Below are 24,031 nucleotides of genomic sequence, written 5' to 3' on the forward strand. Positions count from 1 at the left end.
CAGCAGCAGAGCCGGGCCTGGACACTAGTCCTCCTGGCTCCAAGCCCTGCATGTCACACACCTCTCATGAGAACCATCTATAATGAGGCACCACAAAGAATCCTTTCCTTTGAACAGAGAAGGTTTTCTCAAGCCTCTCCCCTTACTGCCCTAGCGTGGCCTGGCCTGGGAGCCATGCCTCCTGCCCAAGCCCACACTGGCGACCACTACCTGGATCAAGGTCATGGGCTTCAGCAACGTATGTTTAGGGGAGTCACACCCCACACCAGGCACTGCAAGTTCTGAGCACACACACCACTGGCTTTCTTGACCATCGAGACCACCTGCAGGGCTCTAAGGAGGGTGGTGACTCGGGGAGGGACACGGTCCCCCATCTCTGCCCCGAGGTCCTCAGTGTCTACTGCATGGCAAGAGTACGCTGTGTTACTCCTTATTCATTAACAAGTAATACATGCAGACAATTTTCTAAAACTCTAGATGAAACTGTAGCTGCAGGTTACTCAGACCTTCTTCCAGGCCCAATATCTTGCATATTTCCTCTGTCATCAACACGAACACCTTGCAAGGAAGCTATAATTAGCTCCCGTTTTTCTTTGGAAACACCTGGGGCAGAAGAGGTCAGCCTCATCTAAGGTCACACAAAGCGGGTGGAGGTGAGAGGGCTGGGGCTGGCCCCCTCACCCACAGACTCTGAAGCAGGACTTCCCCCTGGACACAGGCATTTGAAGGGGGTCAGAGGCCAAAAGGCTGACGTGCATGGCTGGGTAGCCTGTGCTCCCAGGAGGGGGCATCCCCCTGGGCCTTTGCCTGACTCCCTTCACCAGCCTGTCTCCCCAAGCCCCAGCCCCAGGCAGGCTCCTCAGGCCAGGGTTCAGGCTGCCCTCTCTCCAGCCCGGGCATCTTCATTGGTTTCTGCCCTCCCTAAAGGACTTAGTTCCAGTTCTCAGCTTTTAAGTCCCCAAAAATCTTCTGGCAGGCCAGCCCATAAATGTCCCAGCTTGGCTGGAGACAGCAGTAATCCACACCGAAGTTTTCCTTGCACGACTTGGAGCTTTGCCTGGACCACTTTCTAAGGGAGGGCGGCAGTGTGGAGATGGGGTGCAGAAAGAGTCCCGGGAAACACTCCTGGGATAGGACCTGAGATGGAAATAAAACCTATTACTCAGGACTGTGCTCAGGGAGCTTTGCTTGAAATACCTTGAACAAGCAATAATTTCCACCATGAGACCAATACTCGGATGAAAAGGCGCTAATGACTCCAGATAGTGCAGGCATCAGGGTTTCCAAGAGCAGCTAAGAGTCTAGATCTTTTGGAGTTAGATCTGGATTCTGGTGCCAGTTCTATGGGTTACCAGCTGTGGGACCTTGGGCACGTCCCCTTAACCAGCAGAGAGACTAAACATGTTATCCCCTCCCAGGGGCCTGTCTGGCCTAAAGTTAATGAAGCCTAAGATTTATGTGTAGTTGTAGTTTTGTGTCACTTGTTTGGGAGGAGGTGCTCTCAAAGTGTAGCAGGGAAGAACCTCTATTCTTAGTCACTAAAGGGATGCTGCCCATAAACTGAATTGTATATAATGGCCCATCTCTGGGGACCCTGCCTCCCAGGCAATGATCATTAAGCTAAAAACATTTCTGTTTAGCTCACAGGAGACACACTGACCAGACTGTGTGAATGACTACAGGAAGGAAGAAAAGAACATAACCCTTCTGGAGACTGACCTGAACCAGAAAATAGGAAACTTCATTTCCTGCCCTTTTAATACAAAAGAAGCCTGAATTCTAACCCAGGCAAGATGGCTCTCTGGGACACAAGTCCACCATCTTCTCGGTCTGCCAGCTGTCTCCGGAATAAAGCCACTATCCCTTGTCCCAACAACTCGTCTCTCGATTTATTGGCCTCGCTGTGTGGTGAGCGGGGCAAGCTTAGACTGTAACAGAACTGCATATGCTCCAAAGCCTTGACTGCACTTCTGTTGTTATTATGGGCCACTCATGTGCTCGGAGGGGCAATCCTTACTCCCTAAGGTGTAGGTGGTACGGAAGAAGCGATAGCATTCAGAGCTTGGGGCCCGAGTGCAGTCCAGGAATCTGTGCACTGAGAGCATCATTGTCCATGAGGCCTCAGCTCTGACTCCTCCCCATCTCCCCACCTGCCTGCGCTGTGCTGTGCTAAGTCGCTTCAGTCATATTTGACTCACTGAGACCTCATGGACTGTAGCCTGCCAGGATCCTCTGTCCATGAGATTCTCCAGGCAAGAGTACTGGATTGGGTTGCCATTTCCTCCTGCAGGGGATCTTCCCAACCCAGGGATCAAACTCGCATCTCTTAAGTCTTCTGCATGAGGCAGGAGGGTCCTTTACCACTAGCCCTACCTTCCTGGGTCTCTTGAAACCATGTACGTGAAAGCACCTGGAAGAAAAAAGTGCTATTCAAATGTCCAAGGTGAGCATGTCTTGCCTTTTTCAGACCTTGCTCCCTGGCACAGAGGATCCCCAACTAGCACATGCTGGCATCACAGGAGGGATCTGGGGAAATACAGATGTCTGGAGTCCACCCCAAGCCAATTAAACCAGAGACCCTGGCCGCAGAACTCAGGCACGGGCTCCTGGTTTCGGTCCCTCGGCTGCTGCTGCTGTGTATCCAAGGTTGGGAGCCACCATCTCAGAAAGCTTTCCTGTGCCTCCCAGACCTTGTGTTTCTGGAACCTTGATCCTGGAATACTTCTCTTCGCCATTCATGTGTGCTTAGCATTCGCTTCCTTGTACCGTCACTTGTCATTCTGTTTCTGCCTCCCAGGGTAGGTGGTGAGTATCTTCACACCTTCCCCATCTTCCCCTTGTCCCCTTACCACACCCCGCCTCAGCTCTTGGCATCTAAATGTACCTCCAGTTGTGAGCAGGAGGATGGAGCTGGCTGGCTGCTGTGCACCCAGGGACAGCTGATCTACTGGAAGACAGGAGAATAGCCACCACACACGTCACTTTATGTGCCAGGAGCTTCCATGCTAGGAGCCCCATAAGATGTTAAGACTGGAGAAGGTGCTGATCAGTCCCAGTTTATAGGTGAGAGAGGTAAGGCTCACAGAGATGCAGTGGTTTGCCCGAGAAAACATGGCTCCCCGGTGCTGGAGCTGGTCTGTGGCTCTGAAGCACACGCTCTTCTCTGAGCAGGCTGCCCCAACTACGGTCTCACTGATGCAAGGGCTGATCAGAGAGAAAGTGTCTGGGCCCAAGACTGGTGCCAGCTCAAGCAGAGATCAAGAGGGCCGTAAAACTGAGACTCCAATTTCACTGCACATGTTCCTGATATGACTAATACTTGTTTTGTGTGGCCAGGCTGAGAACCAAATGACTAACTCAGCTATAAAATCTGGGTGCTTTCCTGAGTTCCTGCAGAAATACATTAATAATAAGGTAACCTATAAATATTTAATTGACGATTAGAGGTTTTTCCTTTTTTGGATGGGAATCAACATCCTTTGATAATTGCATCTGAAAGTTGCAAATAATCTCTGATCCTCATGCTTCTTGGTGAAACCTATGTAAATGATCTCTTCAAAAAAAGTCTATTTGGAGTAAAAGGCCTGGTGGGAAAGATGAAGAGTGAAACCATTCTAAGCTGGAGGTCATTTCACCACGAGGGTGTGAGGACAGGGCTGGAAACAGGCAGGCAGCGGGTGCATAAGTGAAAGGCTTACTCTGTCCAGGCTGCTCCCTGTTCTCCTCATTTATGCCCAGGGAAAAAAAAAGGTGAAAATTGTTAGTCACTCAGTCATGTCTGACTTTTTGCCACACCACGAACTGTAGTCCGCCAGGCTCCTCTCTTCATGGGATTTCCCAGACAAGAATACTGAAGTGGGTAGCCAATCCCTTCTCTAGGGGGTCTTCCCCACGCAGGGATCGAACCCAGGTCTCCTGCCTTGGCAGGTGGATTCTTAACCACCTGAGCCACCAGGGAAGCCCTATGCCCAGAAAAGCATCCACCAAATCCTACATTGATCTCAGATGACTCAGAATTTCCTACACTGTTGTACGGTTGCTGGAGCCAAAAGCACGAGGCCCACCCGCTAAGGCAGTTGTTCCTCCTCAGTGGTTAGAAGTCTGATCCTGGAGCTATTTCTAAATGCAGTCCAGAAAGTCTGGTTCTGTGGGTTCAGCTGGGGCCAAGGGAGGGCTCAGGAATCTGTCACCTTAGTGGATATCCCACACTCATCAAGGCTGTGAGATACAAGCTTAACATCACAGACTCAGGATGCCTCAAAGGTCATTCAGTTCAACCTCCCCTTTTTGTCTTATCCCCCATCCCATCAGGGGTCCCCTGTACTCCTCTCTGGGCTTCCAGGATCAACACCCATGGAAAGGAAGGGAGGGGAGGGAGGCAGGATTGGGCCAGGTGAGAAGCCTGGGTGCAATGCAGACTCAGTGAAGGCCCACTCAGCTCCACAAGGGGAGTTCTGCAGCAGGAAGGGCCATTCAAGGGGTCCCAAGCCAAGTGAGTGGAAAGATCTGTGCCTTTGTACCTCTGCACAGAGCAGTTATTCCTAAAGAGGGCTGACAGCCAGGGGACATCTCCAGCAGCATCTGGGGGAGGGTGTGCTGGTCCCCCAATGTCCACAATGGTTCTCTCTACTACTAATTCTCCTCCTCCTCCAGGACTTTCACAACTCAGTATTATCACCTCCTACGCATGCTGGGTGAATACTCAGCTGAGGAACTCTATAGCTTGTGAACATATTCTTTATCTGAAGGCATACAGACATGCTTTAGCGGTTCTCCCATATCACGGGCAGGCAGGTGGTGCTAGTGGTAAAGAACCCACCTGCAAATGTGGGTTGGATCCCTCGGTCAGGAATCCCCTGGAGGAGGGCATAGCAACCCGCTTCAATATTCTTGCCCGGAGAATCCCACGGACAGAGGAGCCTGGCGGGCTACAGTCGATGAGGTCGCAAGGAGTCAGATACACCTGAGCAACTTAGCATGCACCCACAACCTTCCCACAGAGGCAAAGTCAAAATGTGCCCGACGCAGTCCTGCGGAACCCTCTAAGGACACTGTTGTGGTCATCATTCATTGTAAACACCTCTATACCCCAGATCCTCTGCTTAGAAAATTTTCACAAATTTAACCCTCAAATAAACCCATGAAGCAGGATCTACAAAATCACTGTTCTCATTTTACTGATGAAGGAATTTTGAGATGTTCAGAGCAACTAAATACATTGTCTGATATCCCGTGCAGTTGGTGGGTGAGAACTCAGGTCCCCTGGCATGCTGCTCACCAGCATTAAAAATATTCCCTTTGAAAGCTGGGTCCCAGGCCCCATCTGTGAAGGGGAACCAACGGAGAAGCACGGGCTGCTCCTGGTGTCGCCGTGCATGAGACCTCATCTGGCGGCCAGGCTGTCCGGTGCCCTCTTGGACGCAGAGTCCCTGCTGTGATCGTCGCATGGCCTCAGCCAAGGTCTTGGCTGCTCTCCCTGTGATTTGTGACCTCCTCACGCCCTAGGCTTTCCTAAGCAGAAGAGGGTCTTCAGGGAATCCCCTAGATATTACATCAACCAGCCTAAACCTTCTTCATTGATAAAGGGAAATGATGTCACGTGGCTAAAATCACTTTATATGACTGTTCTTTTAACCAGTCCATTCTGAAGGAGATCAGCCCTGGGATTTCTTTGGAATGAATGATGCTAAAGCTGAAACTCCAGTACTTTGGCCACCTCATGCAAAGAGCTGACTCATTGGAAAAGACTCTGATGCTGGGAGGGATTGGGGGCAGGAGGAGAAGGGGACGACAGAGGATGAGATGGCTGGATGGCATCACTGACTCGATGGACATGAGTCTGAGTGAACTCTGGGAGTTGGTGATGGACAGGGAGGCCTGGCGTGCTGCAATTCATGGGGTCGCAAAGAGTCGGACACGACTGAGTGACTGAACTGAACTGAACTGGCAGTCTGACTCTTTTAAAGTTTATGTTTAAAAAACATTCAGACATTTCAATAAAAATGTAACACACACACACACACTCCTTTCTTTCCCCAACAGGTTTTTCTCTAACTTGAATGTTTTAATAGAAGCAGGTGGGAAACCCTGACATCACAGAAAAACTAATTAACAGGCATGAGGGGGGAGGGCAGTGACATCATTCAGTTTCTCATCAGCAGAGTCCTACCTAGGGTGTCCTCATCGTCAGCATCCTACCTAGGGCGCCCTCATCATCAGAGTCTCCTACTTATGGTGTCCTCATCATCAACGTCCTCATCGTCAGAGTCCTACCTAGGGTATGCTCATCATCACAGTGCTACTTAGGATGTCCTCATCGTCAGGGTCTCCTCTCTAGGGTGCCTCACCATCAGAGTCCTACCTAGGGTGGAGGATCCCAGGCTTCACCTCGAGGCTCCGAGGTACAGAGATGCAGTGGCATTGCTGAACAAACTCAGTGCTGGGTCATCCCTCAGTGGCACCCCCAAATTCAACACAGACTTATTTAGGCTCCATGGGGGCCTGCTCCTGGCCCCAAGAGGCCCCCCACCAGCCAGAGGGAGAGGATGAAGGTGACCAAGGCCTCCTGACATGGGAGTGCAGTTCATGTTCGCTCCTTAAGTCCTGGAAGGTCCCTGTTTTATCAAAACGCCCCACCTTGGCTGGGGGCAGGGAGAGACTGTCTGTGCTTCTTGTCCCAAGGCTACTGCTTCCCGGGAGCAGGGAGACCGGGGGCAGCATGCTCTTTCCTCCTCTCTCTCCTCCATCCTACACCCCTGTGTTCTTCCCCCTGCAACACATGCAGCCACTTGTCAGCCACCAAACCCCTGTGTGACAGAAACACACACAACTCTGATTCTCACAGCTGCGCTATCAACCGAGAGCCCTTAGGTAGGCACTGACCTACATAGAGTTTAATATGGAAATATAACAATGTTTATCTTCAAAAAAAAAAAAAATCCCTGACCCACTTTCAGGCCACCAACACAGGTACTCCCGGGTAAGGCAGACTCCTGTTGACTCCTACCCGCACGAATGCTAATATCATTAGCATTTCTCCTGGGGTCTAGAGTAACTCAATCAAAGCCCCCTCCGCCTCCCCAGCAAGGGCCAATTCTGAAAAGTGCCTTAATTTATTTGTCAGAACACACGGATGCCGCTTCGAGGGCCTGAATTAAAACAGTGAATTCTCAAACACAGGCTCATGGCCTAGCAATTCTATGCATCCTTCACAGGATGGGGCATTTGGGGGAAAAAATGGAGCTAAAGTATTGTAGTGATGAATTTATGAAAGAGTGCTTGTCGTTTTTCTTCCCTTCGTTGCTCTAAGAAACTCCTTTAAAATTATTTTAAAATAATTTTTGTGTTGCATTAAATAGTACTAGCTGAGATTTAAATTCTCTGGGGAAAAAAACAGAATTGGCTCCATCCACATTAGTGTAGTTGAAAGAACACATGATTTGGAATTCATAGACCCGGGCTGAAATTCTGGCTCTAGCATCTAATAACAGCATGACCTGGGGTGGTCCTTACCTTTCTTTTCTATTTGCTTCTTTTGGAAAATGGGAACCACATTTACACTTACTTCATGAGTTATTTACTATAAAGACCAAGTAAGATCATGCATGTGTTTTATCAGCTATAAAACTTCTTCTAGGATAAAGCATCTTCCTTCATTTTACATTCACTAGTAGGAGGGGTGAGGGCTTCCCAGGTAGCGCAGTGGTAAAGAATCTGCCTGTCTAGGGGAGAATGGATACATGTATGTGTATGGCTGAGTCCCTTTGCTGTTCACCTGAAAACTATCACAACATTGTTAATTGGCCATTCTCCAATACAAAATAAAAAAATTAAAAAAAAAAAAAAAAAAAGAATCTGCCTGCCAATGCAGGAGATGCAAGAGATGCGGGTTTTATCTCTGGGTCAGGTAGATCCCCTGGAGGAGGAAATGACAACCCTCTCCAATATTCTTGCCTGGAAAATTTCATGGACAAAGGAGCCTGGTGGGCTACAGTCCATGGGGTCACAAAGAGTTGGACACTACTGAGAGACTGAGCACTCATGTAGTAGAAGGGGTAAAGTCAACACAGAGAATCAAGAAAAGTTCTTTTCTAAATCACGACTGGCTTCCCAGTTTATCCTCGGGTCCTTAGAGGTACTCAATCTCTGTGTTTATCTCCACATGTGGCACAAAATTAATTATAATTCATTCATACTAAAGTGTAAACATCTCTTGCAGGAACCAAGACTTTAATCGGCATTGCAAAGTTCTCTGAGTGAGGAACTGAGGGTCTATTAATAATTTGGGGATAGGAAGGCATATTGGATTTCCCAAATTCCACTAATAGGGAATCCCGGTTGTCATTGGAAATATTAGTTTTGAGGAAATCACAAGCCACCTGCTTGTGGATACTTAAGGATGCCACTGTGAGTGGCAGGGATGTGATCTGAAATGAGTCGTTTTCCACAAGAAGGTCTAAAATATGGGCTTGTGAATGAGCAAAAGCCTGCTGGAACTAAATCCCCATCATTTTGCCCATCATTTCCAATACAAAATGCCGCAGGTGTTCACTGAGATGCCCATAGCTCTTCTCTAAAGCTGGAGAAGGCTGGCTGATCCTACATGACTTCTTAGAGGTGGTCAGTTCCCAGGAAATGCATTAAAAAAACACACACACACACATTCTTTTTTTTCTCTTCCTCTTGGATAGCTCAAAGGCCTCTGAAGAGTTATTATCAACAACCATCTCCCCCACTGCAGAGGACCAGAGCCCTTCAGAGTTGCTACTGTGGACTCAGTTTCTTGTGATTGCTTTTCCAATTCAGCCTGGCTGCAAGGAAGTGAGCTTCCCGGACTTCATTTCTAGGTGTATCTGAGAGTCACTTTCATTATCATTTTTGTTGTTACCAACATCTCATTGTCTCTATCATTACCTAGAAAGGGAATTATGTGCAAAACTAATACCCGTGGAGAACTTGTAAGACTCAAGAAATCCAACCATATTCTCACAGTCATTCTTGGACCATAGTTTTTGGCTTCCTTCCTGCATGGAAGGCTCTTACTTTTCACTTGTTCTCTGTTTACTCCTGAGAGAAGAACTTGTCAAACTGCTCCCATTAAGTAGACTCCCTTTGTATCTAAGTTATGTAGGTCTCTTCCTTCATGGAGTCTGAAAAAGTAGGGTGAGAACCCCACAAAAGCAGTACATGGCTATTGGGACATCCACACTGAGCCAAGCCACCGTCTCCTCTTGTCTGGGTGACTCCAGGACCTCCTGCTGCTCTCCCTGCTTCTTCCCACCGACCATGGTCTACCCTCACCCCGGGGGCAGAGTGCCCTTGTTAAAACATAGTCAGAAACATGGCACTTCTCTGCTAGGATTAGTCCAATCGCTCCCAATCTCATTCAGGAGATGAGCCAGTCTTTACTGTGGCCTGCGAGGCCATCCCTGACGCGGCTCCCCACCTGCCTCTCTGCTCTCCTGGGCTCTCCACCTGCTTCCGCCTTGTGGTCTCCTTAAACATGTCTTTGTATCTTCTGTTCCTTCTGCCTGGACAATCTTCCCCTAAAGAGGCACAGGTTCACCCTTTACCATCTCTAGGTATTTACCCAAACATCACATTCAAAGTGAGCATACTCTGCAGACTTGTGGTTGCCAAGGGGGAGTGGGGTGGGGGAGGGATGGATCGGAAGTTTGGGGTCAGCAGACACAAACTGCTATATATAGAATGGATAAACAACAAGGTCCTACCGTAGAGCACAAGGAACTCTACTCATTACCCTATGATAAACCACAATGGAAAAAATATTTAGAAGAATGTATATACACTTATAACTGAATCACTTTGCTGTACAGCAAAAATAAACACAGCGCTGTAAGTCAACTATGTTTCAGTTTAAAACAAAGTGAGGTTGTTCCTGACCACTCTCTAAAATTTCATCTCCATCCCTACCCCTAAAACCTCTATCTTCCTTACATTTTATGCACCAATTCTGTTATTGTCTTTCTCTCTGCAAGACTGTGAGGTAGAAGTTTCCTATTTGTTCACTGAAGGGATCCGGGTGCAGGAAGGACACCTTTTACACGGCTTAACATCCCATCGCCCAAGCAGGTACTGGTCGTCCCTAAAGACCTGGTTGACCCTGTAACAGAATTTCCTGTGGGTCCATTTAACCAGCTGAGTGAAGCCAGGGCCACCATGCTGATTAGGCAACTTATGGGAAAACTTTTTCTCCTTCTTTTCCCAAGTAGAAAAATAAAATTCAATGCCCAGAGAATTATTATCTTTCCTTTAAAAAAGATTAGTTCACTTTGTTTTCTTTAACCAAAGATACATAAAAATATATATGCATATAAACATATACTTATATTGGACACGCCTGAGCGACTAAGCACTGCACTTACATAATATATATATCATGTGCTATTAGGACTTCGACATATTAACTTCGGGGGGACACGAGCATCAGTGCGTGTACACGATAAGTCGCTTCAGTCGTGTCCGACTCTTTGCAATTCCATGGACTGTAGCCCGCCAGGCTCCTCTGTCCATGGAATGTCCCAGGCAAGAATACTGGAGTAGGTTGCCATTTCCTTCTCATGGGGATCTTCCCAACCCAGGGATCAAACCTGTGTCCCTTTATGACTCCTGCATTGGCAGGCAGGTTATTTACCACTAGCGCCACCCGGGAGGCTCATAGGCATCAGTGGTGAAAGTCGCTCAGTGATGTCCGACTCTCTGCCACCCCCTGGACTATACAGTCCATGGAATTCTCCAGGTCAGACTACTGGAGTGGGTAGCCTTTCCCTTCTCCAAGGGATCTTAACAACCCAGGTATCCTGCATTGCAGGCGGATTCTTTACCAGCTGAGCCACAAGGGAAGCCCAAGAATACTGGAGTGGGTAGCCTATCTCTTCTCCAGCAGATCTTTCCAATCCAGGAATCGAACCAGGGTCTCCTGCATTGCAGGTGGATTCTTTACCAACTGAGCTATCAGGGAAGACCAGGTAAATTCTAAACACTCTTTTAAAAATTACAGATATATAAACATATATATGTACCTGTAGATAGACACACATATATACATTATATATATTATGTGCTGGTAGGATTTCAATATACTAATTCTGGGGGAATACAACTGTCAGTAGTTATGGTAGATGCTAGAAACACTTTTTTACCTCAGATATACAAACGTATATATGCAGTATACATATATTTTATGCAATTAGGATTTCAACATATGCATTTGGGGGGGGCGGGGACACAAGCATCAGTAGCTATGGCAGCTTCTAGAAACACGTGTTTTTATACCACAGATATAATAAGCATACATGTATATGTAACACACACATTATGTGCTAGGCGGGTGAGGAGGGCCAGTGGCCGGAAGCGGAAGTGTGTGTCGCGCACGCCGTGCCTACCCGCAGCGTCAGAGGCGGGATGTCTCCCGCAGGGGCTGCTTAAAGGTGTTTTTCATGTCCACAAGCTCTGCGCGACGATGGCGAAGCAGCTGCTAATCACTCAGGTAGAAGGTTCTTCCGACTGTGGTCCGAGGGCCATGGTCCCTTCCGCGGTCTGGCGGCTCTTTGAGGACCCGAGTGGAGAATCTGACAGAAACGTGTTCTCTGTGGGAGAGTTGTTGTCTCAGCTTCCGTCGCGGAGGGGACAGCCTGCATCGCGAGCCGAAAGACAGAGCAAAAGCCGGTGGAAATGGAGTTGATCCCGCAGACCGTTCAGCGTCTCATGACACTTTGCTGAAGGAGGGTGGGGTGATCCAGAGGGCGTGCGCTCAGCTGTTCCACGAGCTGGACAGCGGGCGGGGAGGCTCCTCGCCCTCCCCTGGCCTTGCCGTGTACACCCGCCGCTCCTTCCCATGGTGGGAGCCCTGGACACAGCTCTGAGAGAGCAGGGTGCTGGTGAGACCCTTTGGGTGGCGTAGGCGACTGGCCCGCACAAAAGCCTGCCTATAGACGTGAGATTCTGGTGAGCAGGGGTGGAGATCTGCTTGCCAGGATGAGCAAGTAGCATGTATAAAATATATAAACATAATTGTAATAAAAGATGATATTCATTTTAAAAATAAATAAAAATAGAAAGATCAGTTATTTCCTGATCTTCAATCTTTTTTATTTTTTTAATGTGGATCATTTTAAAAGTCTGTATTGAATTTGTTACAATATTGCTTCTTTTATTTTAGTTTCTTTGGCTGCAAGGCATGTGGTATCTTAGTTCTCCAACCAGAGATCAAACTTGCACCCTCTGCATTGGAAGGGTGAACTCTTAACCCAATTCTTCAGACTATGTCTAAAATTCCAAACTTTTTTTTTTCTACCATGTACACCATAACTTTACCAGAATATTTCAGTGGCCCAATTGACTCCCCCGTCGCCTCTTCCTCCCCTTTACAATCTACTCTCTATACAGTAACTTTTTTTACTGTTGTTCAGTTGCTCACTCATGTCCAACTCTTTCTTTGCAACTCCATGGACTGTAGCACACCAGGCTTCCCTGTCCTTCACCATCTCTTGGAGTGTGTTCAGACTCGCATCTATTGAGTTGGTGATGCCATCCAACCATCTCATCCTCTGTTGTCCCCTTCTTCACCTGTCCTCCACCTTTTCCAGCATCAGAGTCTTTTCCAATGAGTCGGTTCTTTGCACCAGGTGGCCAGAGTATTGGAGCTTCAGCTTCAGCATTAGTCCTTCCAACAAATATTCAGGGTTGATTCCCTTTAGGATTGACTGGTTTGATCTCTTTGCTGTCCAAGGAACTCTCAAGAGTCTTCTCCCGCACCAAAGTTGCTGCTGCTGCTGCTGCTAAGTTGCTTCAGTCGTGTCCGACTCTGTGCGACCCCATAGACAGCAGCCCGCCAGGCTCCCGTTCCTGGGATTCTCCAAGCAAGAACACTGGAGTGGGTTGCCATTTCCTTCTCCAATGCATGCAAGTGAAAAGTGAGAGTGAAGTCGCTCAGTCGTATTCAACTCTTAGTGACCCCATGGACTGCAACCTACCAGGCTCCTCCATCCATGGGATTTTCCAGGCAAGAGTACTGGAGTGGGGTGCCATTGCCTTCTCCGAGCACCACAGTTAGAAAGCATCAATTCTTTGGCACTTAGCCTTCTTTAAGGTCCAACTCTCACGTCTGTACATAACTACTAGAAAAAACATAATTTTGACTATATGTACCTTTGTCAGCAAAGCGATGTCTCTGCTTTTCAATATGCTGTCTGGGTTTGTCACAGCTTTTCTTCCAAAAGGGCCTTTAAAAACTATATAAGCCAATATCATCCCTATCATTCCACTTATATGCCCAAGTCTTTCCATCTCAGTATCATCTGGTTACTAGCAACCTCTATAACCTCACATCCCCTCATTTCCTCCTAACTCACTGCACACCAGCCACGCTGGCCTCCTGTCATTTCTCTAATACATGTCTCAGGGCCTTTTCACTTGCTCTAAACTCTGTCCAGAATACTTTCTGCCAGATATCTGCCTGGCTTGCTCCCTACTTCTTCCTGGCCTTTTGCAGTTAGACCTCTGAACACTCTGTCAAACAGCGTAGACTCCACCGACCCACCCCTCTCTTCTCCTCACCCTTCCTAGCACTTCAGCCCTGCTGACATATAATACACTTATTGCTTAGAGCTTGTCTCCTCTACCTACATGCATGCATGCTAAGTTGCTCCAGTCAGGTCCTACTCTTTTTGACCCAGTGGATTGTAGCCCACCAGGCTCCTCTGTCCATGGGGATTCTCCAAGTAAGAATCCTGGAGTGGGTTGCGATTTCCTCCTCCAGGGGATCTTCCCCACCCAGGGATCAAACCTGCATCTCATATGTCTCCCACATTGGCAGGAAGGTTTTTTTTACCACTAGTGCCACCTGGGAAGTTGCTTCTGCATACAGGGGAAACAAACCCCTTTGTAAGCAAATCCCTTTGACTGCTTCACTGCTATACAAACAGTAAGTGACATATAGAACACATTTTTGCATCTTCTCTGTAATAAAAGAATTAATTATAATAGTAGATTTCAGAAACAACATGCATCCAATAGCAGAAAAGTGATTAAGCCAATTAGTTTCACTTCTCAATGGAATTTTGTGTAATCAATAAAATCGATGGAATCGTTCATAGATATTACTCAAAGGACACAAATGATTTTCAAAAAGGACTTCAAATTGTTAACAGACACACAGGGGGGAAGTATTACCCACCTCACAACCAAGAAAAAGCAATTTAAAACACTGATGGGATACCATTTTCCTGTTATTAAATTAGCACATGTTTCTCTTTAAAAATACATCACTGGGTTCTGGAAAGGCTTTCCAATGGTGAACTCTATTCTAGGGGATGTAAATTTATACACCTTTGGAAAACAATTTTTGGACAAAATGCATCATATTACATCAAGATGTTCATTCTTTTTCATCTGGTAATTCTGCTGGGAATATCACATAAGACCATAATAAATACCATGGATATATATTTATATTTCCATGGTATTTTCTATATATATATTTATATTATGGCGTGTGTGCATGCTCAGTCACTAAGTAAGTCATGTCTGACTCTTTGTGACCCCGTGGACTGTAGCCCACCAGGCTCCTCTATCCATGGAATTTCCCAGGCAAGAATACTGGAGTGGGTTGCCATTTCCTCTCCAGAGGATCTTCCCAACCCAAGGATCGAACCTGTGTCTCCTGAGTCTTCTGCATTGGCATGTAGATTCTTTACCACTGACCCACCCGGGAAGCATATGTTGGTGTGTGTATATATATGTATTTACTTACACACACACATATATATATATCAGATAATCTACATGTCTCATGGTTAAGAAAATGATGATATATCTATCCTGTTGAACATTATAAAGCCACCAAAATGATGTTCATTAATGTTTTATTGACTTGGAGAAATGTTTATAACATAACATGATAGTTATTAAAAAAAATCAGCACCAGTTTATAAAGAGTGCAGAATGTCCACAGAGCGCCTTTAGGAACCTGGAGAAATTTGACTTCTTTGCAGAATTACTGACTTGACATTTTCTATTTGTATTTCCAAAGTCTTAATTAAACTTCTCTTCAGTTATGCTTTGGCTGGGCTCTTTTTAGTTACAAATAAACAATAAAAATTTCACTCTGCCTTCCCTACTGCTAACCTCCATTAGTACTACACATAATTATTCAGGTTTATCATGATAGAAGTTTTGTGCTTAAATTTTAACCATAAAGAATTATTAGCATTTTAGTAAGTCATAACATTTCACATCTATTAATATGTATCAGTTGGCCAGAAAGCTCATTCGGGTTTTTCCACAGGATGTTAACCCATACAAACTTTCTGCCCATCCCAACAGAAACTGACTTTCTTTTTTAAGCACATCTATTTTTCTCATCAAAACAAACAATAACAGGGAAATAACACCTATAGGAAAGCCCTCACAAGTTCTCTTTTCGGAAAAGATTCATCAATCACCATGGTGTGTGGAGCGCTGGAATCAGTTGTACTTGGAAAAGGAGAACGGACCAAGAGGGACTCCATCACCTGCTCCTCAGAACCCAGGAGGAGAGGAGGGGACAGCAGAATTGCCAGTCAGCCACATGGAATTCACCAAATAAATTTTAAACCTATTCTCTGTTGCACACCTGGGCTCCTGCACATGCAGACCTGGCCTACAGTTTATCCAAAGAAGTGAATGGGGACTTCCCTGGTTGTCCAGCGGCTAAGACTCTGTGCTCCCAATACAAGGGGCCCAGATCAATCCCTGGTCAGGGAACTAGATCCCACACGCTGCAACTAAGAGTTTGTACACGGCAATAAAGACCCAGAACAGACAAGTTAATAAATTATCTTTTAGTGTTAAAAAAAGAAAAAGAGAGAGGTGAATGCCTTTCTAAGTTGAAACTTTTGAAATAGCTATAGACTCAGAATAACGCAGACACAGCGTCACCCAGTGCTCCCAGCCGTAACACTTTGCAATACTGTAGGACAACCCCACAACCAGGATATCAAACGAGGCTGACACAATCCACAGATCTTATTCAGATCACCCCAGTTTTGCTTGCACTCATGTGTGGGTGTGTGTTGAGTCCCACACAATTTCATCACAGGTGCAGTTTCATGCTTTCAACACAGCAGTCAAGATACAGAGCGGCTCCCTCACTACAAGGACCCCTCTGTTGACCTTTTACAGACATCCACTTCCTTCCTCTGACCCTGGTCTATTCCTAACCTCTAGCAACAACCAATCTGTTTTCCATTTCTACATTTTTTCATGTCAACAAAAATTATATAAATGGAATTATATAGAGTGTAAGCTTTGGGGATTGGCTTTTTTTTTCTTTTTTTTTTTTTTTCACTCAGCCTACTTCCTTGTAGACCCATCCAAGGGATTCTTCCAAGTAGCTACATGTGTCAATTTGGGTTCCTATTTATTGCTGATTAGTATACCATGGCCTGGGTGCACCACATTTTGTTTAACCATTGAAGGCTTTTAGAGTGTTTCCAGTTCTTGGCTATTACAAATAAAGCTTCCACAAGCATCCATGTAGTTTTTTTCTATGAACTTAAGTTTTCATTTCTCTGGGATAAGTGCCCAAGAGCACAATGGTAAAGAATCCGCCTGCCAATGCAGGAGACGCAAGAGACACAAGTTCAATCCCTTGGTCGGGAAAATCTCCTGGAGGAGGAAATGGAAACCTGCTCCAGTATCCTTGCCTGGAGAATCCCATAGACAGAGGAGAGGAGGTCAGGAAGATCCCCTGGAGAAGAAAATGGCAACCCACTCCAGTATACTTGCCTGGAGAATCCCATGGACAGAGGAGCCTAGAGGGCTACAGTCCACGGGGTCACAAGGAGTCAGACATGACTGAGCGACTGAGCACACATGATAATTCCATTTAGTGTTATAAGAAACTACCAAGCTATGTTGCAGAATGGCTGGACTATTTCACATCTCGCACTAGCAATGTGTGAGTGATCCAGTTTCTCCACATTCATACCAGCATTGGGTAGTGTTGTTATGTTCTAATTTTAGCTATTCTGATCAGTTTATAATCATTTTCATTTTCATTTTCCTGAAAGTCAATGATATTAAACATCTTTTCATGTGGGTTTTTTGTTTTTTGGGTTTTGTTTTTTTTTTTGCCATTTATCTACCTTTTGGGGAAATGTCTGTTCATTTTTTTTTTTTTTTTTTTACCCATTTTATGATTAAACTGTTGTTGTTGTATTACTATTGAGGTTTTTTTAACAAACCAAAAAAAGAGTAGCTTTTCAGAGCAGTTTCAGGTTCACAGCAAATGTGAGCAGAAAGTACATGTCCCCATATACGCACAGCCTCCCCTACACTCCCCACCCTAAAGTGAAAGTGTTAGTCGCTCAGTCGTGTCCAGCTCTTTGCAACCCCATGGACTGTAGCCCACTAGGCTTCTCTGTCCCTGGAATTCTCCAGGCAAGAATACTGGAGTGGGTTGCCATTTCCTTCTCCAAGGGATCTTCCCAACCCAGGGATCAAACCCACATCTCCTGCATTGCAGGCAGATTCTTTACCATCTGAGCCACCAAGGCTCTACGTGTACCCCCAACCTGAGTGGTACATTATTACAACCCACGAATACACGCTAACACATCTTCAGCCAACATTCGGGGTTTATTTTAGGGTTCACGCTCAGGGTTGTAGTTTATGGGTTTAGGCAAATGCATAATGACATGCATCCACCACTGTAGTTTCATACAAAATAAAGTCACTGCCCTCAAAATTCTCTGTGCTCCACTTTTTCATCATTCCGTCCTCCTTAACCCCTGCCAACCACTGATCTCTTTCACTGTGTCCAGCTTTACCTTTTCCAGTATGTCATGTAATTGGAATCATACATGCAGCCTTTGCAGATTGACTTCTTTCACTTAGTAATATGCAATGAGGATCTTCCATGTCTTTCTATGACTTGATAGCTCATTTCTTTTTAGCACTGAATAACGTTGCATTGTCTGGCTATATCAGAATTTATTTATCCATTCACCTATTGAAGTACATCTTGGTTGCTGCCAAGTTTGGGTGATTATGAATAAATCTGCTCTAAACATCCATGTGCTGATTTTTGTAAGGACGTAAGTTTCTAATTTACTTGGCTAAGTCCCAAGGAGCAAAACTGCTGGAATGTAGCGTAAGTTTGGTTTTTTTAAATTGTCTTCCATGTTGGCCATACCATTTGCATTCCCACCAACATTGAAAAAATTCTGTCATTCCACCTTTTCACCAGCATCTGCTGTTGACAATGATTTGGATTTTGGCCACTTCAATAGGTGTGTAGTTGTATCTCATTGTTTTAATTTGAAAATCCTAAATGACATATAATGGGAAGTATCTCTTAATATGCATTTGTGCTATCTGTATATGTTCTTTGGTGAGAAGTCTGTTCAGGTCTTTGCCCAATTTTTATTCAGGTTGTTTGCTTTCCTATAATTGAGTTTTAAGAGTTACTTGTATATTTTAACTAACAGTCCTTTCTCAGATGTGACTTTTGCAAGAACACTTTGGCCCTAGGCCCCAAATATTTTTGCTTTAATGTAAGAGGCAACTAGAGAGAGCTCTGAAAAATAGAGAGAGGAAAACAGAGAGACTGACAAGTGGAATAACAACAAGGCAACATGGCTGTGTTTTTCTTTTTTCAACCCCTGACCCATGAGATGAAAGTGACACAGCCTTCTTGTTTTGCAAGTCCTAATTCTGCAATAGAAAATGGCCAAGGTAACATTCCTCCCCTGGACAGAGCAGGAATCCTGCCCCCCAAATGCCAGAAGGGATGGATCAGGAACCCTGCCTACAAAACAAGGCAAGGAAAAGTGTTCTCCTTTCCTTCTGGCTTGACACCCTCCTCCATCTAGAGGTACCAGGGAGCCAGAAAGTCCTGGCAAGGGGGCTCTTCCATTGGAAGTTCTGAGCCAAGGAAGCATCTCGGTCTCCTGATAAAGACTCCAACCCAGAGACACCGGATGCAGGGCAGCATCAGCAAGAGGGAATCTGCCACAACAAGCACCCATCCCAGGAAGTGCTCTCTGCCCCCAAAGGCAGGGAGGAGCCTGCCCAGGAATCACTCTTTATTTCCAGGACCTGCAGCATCCCTTCCCTCATTTACAGGCATCAGCTGAGAAATTCCCTCCACCCTCTATGGCAGCACAAGGAGCAACCAGCAGAAACCTCAGCACCAGATATATCAAACAAATCAAAATAGCACCAGGAAGGCTGTGAGATTTAATTGTTTTTGCAACCTTAGCTCAAGAAATTAGTCTGGATGCTAAACCTAAGACAGTCACCTAACATTATAGCTAAAATGTCCAGTTGTGGTTTAGTCGCTAAGTCATGTCCAACTCTTGCGACTCCATGGACAGTAGCCTGTCATGCTCCTCTGTCCATGGGATTCTCCAGGCAAGGATGCTGAAGTGGGTTCCATTTCTTTCTCCACTAAAATGTCCAGGATACAATTAAAAATCACCAGTCATACCGAGAACCAAAAAACCACAACCCAAGTGCAAAAAGACAATCCACTGAGGGCAATACTAAGAGGAATCAGACATGTAGGATTATTTGACAAGAATTGTAAAGCAGTCATTATAGAAATGTTTCAACAATCAATTACAATTCTGTTGACACAAATGAAAAAAATTTAAATCTTGGCAAGAAACACAAGTTATTTAAAAAGAAAACAAAACACAAAAAGAACCAGTGGGGGATTTACCTGGTGGTCTAGTGGGTAAGACTTTGCACTCTTAATGCAAGCAGCCCAAATTCGACCCCTGGTCATGGAACTAGATCCCACATGCCACAATTAAGACTCAGCACAGCCAAAATAAATAAATAAGAATCAGTGGGAAATTGAAGACCTGAAAAACTCAACAACTGGAATTTTTAAGTACTGCTGCTAAGTTGCTTCAATCGTGTCTGACTCTGTGCAACCCCATAGACGGCAGCCCACCAGGCTCCCCCATCCCTGGGATTCTCCAGGCAAGAACACTGGAGTGGGTTGCCATTTCCTTCTCCAATGCATGAAAGTGAAAGTGAAGTTGCTCAGTCACGTCTGATTCTTAGCAACCCCATGGACTGCAGCCCACCAGGCTCCTCCGTCCATTGTCCAGGCAAGAGAACTGGAGTGGGGAGCCATTGCCTTCTCCATTTTAAGTACTGGATCAGGTCAATAGTAGAGTGGAGATGTGAGATGATCGAATTTGTAAATGAGAAAATAATAATAGATTTTACACAGTCTGAACAGGAGAAAGAAAATAAACGGAAATAAAACAAAAGAAAACAAGCAAACAAAAAAAGAATTTCAAGGATCTGTGTGTCAATAATAGAAGATCCAACATTTGTCACATCAAAGTTTCAGAGGAGAAAGCAAGAGACTATGGCTGAAGAGGATTCAAAGAAATTATAACTGAAAACTTCTCAAATGTGGCAAAGGACATCAGCCTACAAATTCAAGAAGCTGAGTGAATCCCAAACATGATAAATCCAAAGAAACCCATGCCAAGACACATCACAATTAAGCTTCTGAAAAAAAAAAAAGAACAAAATCTTGAAAGCAGCCAGAGGAAAACGACACATTACCAAGAGAAGGACAGCAAATTGTATGAGAGCAGGTTTCTCATCACCTGAAAACCACGGATACCAGAGGCAGGGGAATATTTGTTAAGAACTGAAGGAAAAAGACTGCTAACGCACAATTTCTATATTTGGCAAAACTATCCTTCAAGATAAAGAGGAAATAAAAATATTGTCAGTCGGCAAACACAAAATTTGCAGTTAGCAGACCTACCATTAATGAATGGCTATAACAAGTTCCACACAGAGAAAAGTAATAGTAAAAGAAAGCATTTTGGAACACCAGGAAGGAAGAAAATAACAATGGAAAGAGAACATTTATGGATATATACAATAGGCTATCCTTTTACTCCTAGGTTTCACGAATCATATTTCACCATGTAAACAAAAATAACACCATCTGACACGTAAGTCAGTGTAGCGGAGCTGAAGGTACTTCAGTGGAGGTAAGATTTCCAAGCCCCACTTGAAGTGGTAAAACGCTAGTAATAGTAGATGGTCACAAGTCACATTGTTTATTGTAACAGAGTAATCACTAAGAAGCCTTTTCAAAAGGATACACTCAGAATACTATAAGCAAAGAAAAATGTAATTCTAAAATTTGTGCGAAGTATCTATAGGGAGATAAGGACAAAGAAACAGACAAATGAGAAACAGAGGAAAGAAACAAGTGATGGAAGGACAGACTTAGTTCTAACATATCAATGTTTAAATATACATAGTCTAAATATATTTAAAAGCTTTTGGGAGGGAACCATCAACAAAATAAAAAACAACCTACTGAATGGGAGAAAATATTTGTACATGATATGATCAACAGGGGGTTAATATCCAAAATATTTAAATAGCTTATATCTCAATATAAAAAAATTTAATGGGCAGAAGAGCTGAACAGTCTTTTTTCAAAATATGACATCCAGATGGCCAATAGGCATGTGAACAGACGCTCAACACTGCTAATCATCAGAAAAATGGAAATCAAAACCACAGTGGGATGTCACCGCACACCTGTCAGAATGGCTGTCATCAAAAAGTCTACAAATAACCAATGTTGGTGAGGATATGGAGAAAAGGTAACCCTTGTATACCATCAGTATGAATGGAAATTGGTGTAGCCACTATGGAAAATGGTATTAAGGTTCCTCAAAAGATTAAGAATTAAACTATATATGATCAGGCAATTCCACCCCTGGTATACATCCGACGAAAATGAAAACACTGATTTGCAAGGAGGCATGGACCCCAGTGTTTGTAGCAGCGCTATTTATTCTACAATAGCCAAGACATGGAAGCAACCTAAGTGTCCATCAGCAGATGAATGGATAAAGAAGATATGTTATACACACACACACCCCCTCATGGAAAAGAACTGAATTCTGACATTTGCAACACCGTGGGTGGACCTAGTACAGTGTATTATGCTAAGTGAAACAAGTCAGAGAAAGACAGCCGCTATACATGATCATTGTATGTGAAATCTACCTACCTACCTAGCACTTGTATGTGAAATGAGACCTACCATATTCTGGGCCATAAAACAAATCTCAAAGGATGTAAAAGCACTGAAAAAAAACGCAGATCATGTTCTGTGTCATAATGGAATCAATTAGATTAGACCTCAACAAGATAAAGAACACAGAAAAATCTCTAAACCCTTGGAAATTAAACAATATACTTCTTAAAAAAGTCTGGCTTCCCTGGTGGTCCAAGGGTTAAGAATCCGCCTTGCAGTGTAAGGGACACCTGTTTGATCCCTGGTGTGGGACAATCCCATATGCTGTGGGGCAGCTAAGCCCAGGAGCCACAGCTACTGAGCCTGTGCACTAGAGTCCCTGCTCTGCAACAAGAGAAGCCACTGCAGTGAGAAGCGTGCACTCCTCAGTAGAGAGTAGCCCCCCCTCTCTGTAATAGAGAAAGCCCGCACACAGCAACAAAGACCTAGCACAGCCAAAAAGAAAGAAATCAACAAATCCTTATTTAAAAAATCTACTGGTCAAAAATGGAGTTTCAAAGGGAAATTTTAAATGTACACAGAACTGCAAGGAAATGCTCACCAATTATTAAAAGTTTGAAAGGTTTATAAAAGAAAGAATTTAGCTTTCTTCTTTTAAGTCACTCATCAGGCTCTTTCCTCCCCTGGCTGAGTTATTCCAGTGTATCTAACCATACCATTTTCTGACTCCTCAATGAATTTTCAGTCACTTGCAACACAATCTCTCCTCACCGATCACAGCCCTCTCCAAGTTTCCATTCATACTATATAGTCCACAATATTCTTCTGCAAGTAGGAAAATTTAAGGGAAGGAATTTTTCCTCTCATAGATGCTGTCACAGAGCAAATGTGTTCAAAAGTGTTAATAAAGTCTTGATTTTAGGAATGGCTCCTAAAGAGAGCTGGAAAGGCTCTAATGGGGTATAAAATCTGGCAATTAAATCCTGAAAGAATGCCTGAAAACCTCTAATGAGCTTTGCATGTTTCCTCTTTTTCTAAAAGTGGGGTTGAACGAGTTACGTTATTCACACTTGGAAGTGTGAAGCTTAGCAAAAGCAAGCTTAATGACGTTTCGGCCAAGTGCTATGAGAGCAACATGGTACTCAAACACTAATCTTCAGAAATTATAAAGAAATACACGCAGTGCTACAAATGGAAGCATTTTTCTTCTTTTAAAAAAAATCAGATATAAGTACATGAGTCGACACAGCTTTGCCTTCCATCAGGCAGGGACCCTGGCGAGGGTGGTGACAAGTTAATTTCAGGAGTATGTGTCTGAGAGGAGAAACATGGCTCTTGCTTTATGACAAGTTTCACTTGGGGGCAGAGGTCCAGGCTGGCTTTGGGGGTGGTCTGAGGGCCACCTGGACAAGTCAGGTCTCTGGCTAGTTCTGGAACTGGCTCTTTTCCAGGCCTCATTAGGCAAGGTTAAATTGAAGCCAGGGAGTGGCAGGTAGGTGCGGGGGAGTGGGTAGGGTGGGTGTGGGGCTGGGAGACAGGTCAAACCACCTGGGGAATCTGGACAGTACACACACTGGAGCCCTTCAGATTCAGGACAGCACCAGATTCATCCACATTCATCATGGGTAAGACCTGTTGGAATTGGGTGGGTACTGAATGAGGATAAGACCTGATCTTTGCGCTCAAGAATTTTACAGTCTCCATGACCATGCCTTTGTTCCTGAAAGTTGACTTTCAGTGGGACATCACACTCTGAAAGCTGGTCAAGAAGGCTGCTTGACTGGCTGGAGAAAAGCCACCTTCCTATGAAACACAACCACCCTCAGATGCTCGCGTTCCCTTTGCCATCATTCTGTTCTATCAAGGCAGCAGGAAAGTATCTCGGTGATGAGATCTGATGACACTGCACCAGCTCCTGGCTGGGCTAACGGAAGCCTGTGCTGGTGAGTGCGTGCTGCACGCTAGGTCGCTTCGGTCATGTCCAACTCTGTG

This window comes from Bos indicus x Bos taurus, chromosome 11, assembly GCF_003369695.1.
Source record: "Bos indicus x Bos taurus breed Angus x Brahman F1 hybrid chromosome 11, Bos_hybrid_MaternalHap_v2.0, whole genome shotgun sequence".
Taxonomy (NCBI): Eukaryota; Metazoa; Chordata; class Mammalia; order Artiodactyla; family Bovidae; genus Bos; species Bos indicus x Bos taurus.